Below are 4,348 nucleotides of genomic sequence, written 5' to 3' on the forward strand. Positions count from 1 at the left end.
TACAAGCACCGGTTCCATGTCCATATTTCAGTTTGTTTTGTGTGTAGAAAACTCAGCAGATTTCTTAACGCAGAAAGCGGCTCCCTTAAACGATACACTCAAAATCAACAGGCATTTTGTGTGTCTAATGCCAACATACAATCCTCTTACAAATGCAGATCTGAAACAAAAGAGATTCTGCAGTCGCTGGAAACCAGAGACGCACACACACACAATGCTGAAGGAGCTCTGCAGTTCAGGCAGCAACTAAGCAGAGGAGTAGGGGCTGAAGGGGCTCGGATTAAATGCTGCCCATTTATTCCTCTCCACATTTGCTGCCTGATCTGCTGATAACCTGCAATGTTTTGTAGAAATTAACCATTTTGTTTTTCAATTAACCAGTTTCCAAATGTTGCTCATCTTTCATTCACAGCCACATCCTGCTGGTCTTGTTCCTCTTCCTCCTCCTGCTTGTAACCTCCAGATCCCATCTCTTTCCGGAGCCCCAAAGCCCTAATTGGTGCTGGTAACTCTTTGTTTTCTGACTCTGCTCCATCGAAGATTGACTCGCTAGTCTGCTGTCAAGCTTTAGAGGTGCTTTGCAAAAATCCAGCTGTCTGAGGAACAGTCCTTTGAAATTGGTGGAAATGACACAAAATTTGAAAAGAGCAGGGAAAAAGGAGATTAACCGATTCTGGTATTCGTACCGATGAGCGGCCCTCGGCTTATTGGAGAGAGTCTTACGACTCTGTTTCTATTGTGGAACTCGTACTAATGTGCGGCCCTCGGTTGATCCTAGAAAGTATCACCTCTGACTTCAAATTCATCCTTCCAAAGTGAATCACTTCGTAACGTTCCGGGTTGAACTCCATCTGTAACTTCTCAGCGCTGCTCTGCATCCTGTCACTGTCCTGTTGTAATCTAGCGCAACCTTCTATGCTATCCATAATTCCGCCTAACTCCACATCATTGCAAATACAATAAATCACCCTTCCACCTCTTCATGAAAATCGTTCATAAAAACACAAAATTCCGGCGGCCTCAGAACAGATCTCTGCAGGACTCCACTGATCACCGACATCCGGGGAGAAAACGCTCCATCCACAACTATCCTCTGCTTCTGATGGCGTCATTTCTGAATACAACAGCCAACTTTCCCTGGATATCAAACCTTCTGACGTTATGAATGGTCCTACCATGGCTAAACAAAGCCTTATTAAAATGCATTTACACCAGATCCATGAACTCCCACTTCAGTTGCAGAAGACCACGTAATAATCTCATTGTCCCATCTGATTCTGTCTTCCATTTTCTCTGCTTTGATTCGGGCGAGTGCAAAATGTGACCTCTCCTTCTACTCAGTGTATAAACCGGAAGTGGTTGCCCAACTCACTGAGTGGACAACTGCACTTCATCCACATTACCGCCGATTGCCTGAAACGTGAATCTAAGAGTATGATCTCATCTCGGTCCAGAGCATCCCTTTGCCAATATGGTTTCTGGAACTGAGCTACTAGAGGACATTGACTATCTCAAAGTGATTTGAATTGGTTAATATGATACCAACCCAATTTGTTTGGAACTGTCCGAATTCGATATACTGATGGACCGGCTCTGTCAACGATATCACATATCACTACAAATCGCGAAGCCGTAAAGGGGCTCGGCTGATGGAAAGACATTATAACCTTCTGTCCGATTTCCAACTCCCGCGGTTTTGTTTGCACCTTGAAATAAGATTGTTTCTGCTGTTTCCTCCATCACATTTTATGGGCGGCGACATAAGGAGCCGACTTGATAGATTCAATTAACTGTTGCTTGCATTTGTCCTTTCCAATGCCACCAAACTCGGTTGATGATAAATCCAGCCCAAACAAGGATTCTAACACTTTCATTTTCCTAACATTGTCTTTGAGGTCCAGCTCATCCATTCAGCAATTGCTCTGTATTGTGGTCGATAAGGGATACCAACCTGTGTTTTTCCCCAGTTTCATTACATTTTATATCACCTATGCGGTGTATCGGGGACCATGATCTGATTCTAGAATCCTCGGCAATGCCCAACGGGTAAAAACTCTCTCCAAACACAATCCTGGCTGTAACGTCGGCGGTTTTCATTATCTAGTTGGGAAAGCCTCTCTCCACCTGGTGATCGCATCCACCATCTGGAGGATATAGTTCAGTCCTCCAGTGCATGGAGGTGAAGATCCAACAAAATAATCCTGCAAGTTAACACATGGTCCTTCTACGGAGTGGATCTTAAAACTGCTTCTATTGCCGATTTATCTGGGTCATCACTGTTCATCATCCAGCTTAACTCTAGTTTGCCTAACTCACCAACCCTCCTACTCCCCTCCGGGGATGTCTTTAAGTGAGCCTCCACCTTTTTAATCCATCAGTGTTTTCTCTTGCCTTCTCAAATATTTACTTCAACAAGGGAGCTGATGACAAAGGTTTCCCTTCTATTGGGATATAAACTCTCGATTCCCATAACGGTAAATATTCAGTCAAAGCACATGAGCATCCAGTGAATGAAGCGACATCAGAGTTTAGTCTCATTCGGTGCCTTGTTCAGCGCAGAAGTAGTGAGTCAAAGAGCTTGTTCCTGTGTTCTGCGGTTTCATGATCCCAACATGTCAAGGTGATGTGTTCACATTTTAATGTCAATCTATTCACCATCTGCTGTCCATTCACCTACTTTCATCTAGGTCTTCTGCATTGACAGGTGTAATATAGGAAACGGTGTCTTGCAACACCGGAACAAGCTCTCCCGCCAGCCATGCCCCTGATGAACGGGACGTTCCCGGCTGTGCAGTGAGGTCGCAGTGACAGCAGTTTCTCGGAGTTCATCAGCCTGCTGCAATGTGGAACCTTTGCGTGATTCCGAATATCAAACTGGACTTTCCCTCGCAATCCGACTCACAAACTCTCTCGGTCCTGCACAGAACAACGTAGTTACAATTTTCCCAATCAAAGATGCATGGCATATTGCAGACGAGACCGAAACTGTAATAAGAAAATCGAAATGATTCTTATATTATTTATGAGTGGGATATAACTCGAATAGATTCACGCTCTGGTTCACATTGAGGAACATGTGACGTAAGAGAGTCCAGCGATAGACGGTGAAGGCAGCAATTTAGAATTGCTGAGGGAAATGTATTCATATAAATAATGCAGGAACATGAAACAGGCTGTCTTGGTGGGTTTTATTTCGATCAATTTATGAAATTAATTACGCACATTTATTTAAATTAATTAATATATTATTTTGTATATTTTCATTCAACCTTTCAGAAGTTCTGTTGCCAAAACATAGAGGTTTACGGATCAAATGCTGCTCAGTTGGCGCTGTGCTGTTTAGCAACGTATAGCATGCAGAATGGTCTGTTTGACATATGACCCTATGGCGCTGAATGTGTTGCCCAGTACAACCGTCATTATTGCTCAGTGCACTGTCTCTCTCACAACTTTAACATCATCCAATTGTAGAAGACTCTTGTTCTAAGATTAGCTCAGTGAATACAGATTCTGTTTTAAGAGTATTCACTGGATTGGTGGAACAGCTGGAAAGAAGGAGAAAAAAAAATCCCACCGGCTCACACTGAGTCAGATATTCACAGGTACGGGACTGAGACAACACCTGCAATGCTGGAGCAGACAGATACAGAATGAAACCCACACTCTCACACTGTAACAGGGACTGACAGATACAGAATGAAACCCACACTCTCACACTGTGACAAAGACTGACTAATACAGAATGAAACCCACACTCTCACACTGTAACAGAGACTGACAGATACAGAATGAAACCCACACTCTCACACTGTAACAGAGACTGACAGATACAGAATGAAACCCACACTCACACACTACAGCAGAGACTGACAGATACAGAATGAAACCCACACTCTCACACTGTAACAGACTGACAGATACAGAATGAAACCCACAATCTCACACTGTAACAGAGACTGACAGATACCAGAATGAAACCCACAATCTCACACTGTAACAGAGACTGACAGATACCAGAATGAAACCCACAATCTCACACTGTAACAGAGACTGACAGATACAGAATGAAGCCCACACTCACACACTGTAACAGAGACTGACAGATACAAAATGAAATCCACACTCTCACACTGTAACAGAGACTGACAGATACAGAATGAAGCCCACCCTCTCACACTGTAACAGAGACTGACAAATACAGAATGAAGAGCCTACGAAATGTTCAGAAAAAACAGGTAATGATAATGAACCAGAAGATTTTAATGCTACCCGGATGGAGATTAGGATCGAAATCACGAGAGCCTGAGGTGCGATGACAAGTCCTTTCCGAGCAGTATTAGTGAAAACC

The sequence above is a fragment of the Hypanus sabinus genome, unplaced genomic scaffold (genome assembly GCF_030144855.1).
Source record: "Hypanus sabinus isolate sHypSab1 unplaced genomic scaffold, sHypSab1.hap1 scaffold_80, whole genome shotgun sequence".
In the NCBI taxonomy this organism is placed as follows: Eukaryota; Metazoa; Chordata; class Chondrichthyes; order Myliobatiformes; family Dasyatidae; genus Hypanus; species Hypanus sabinus.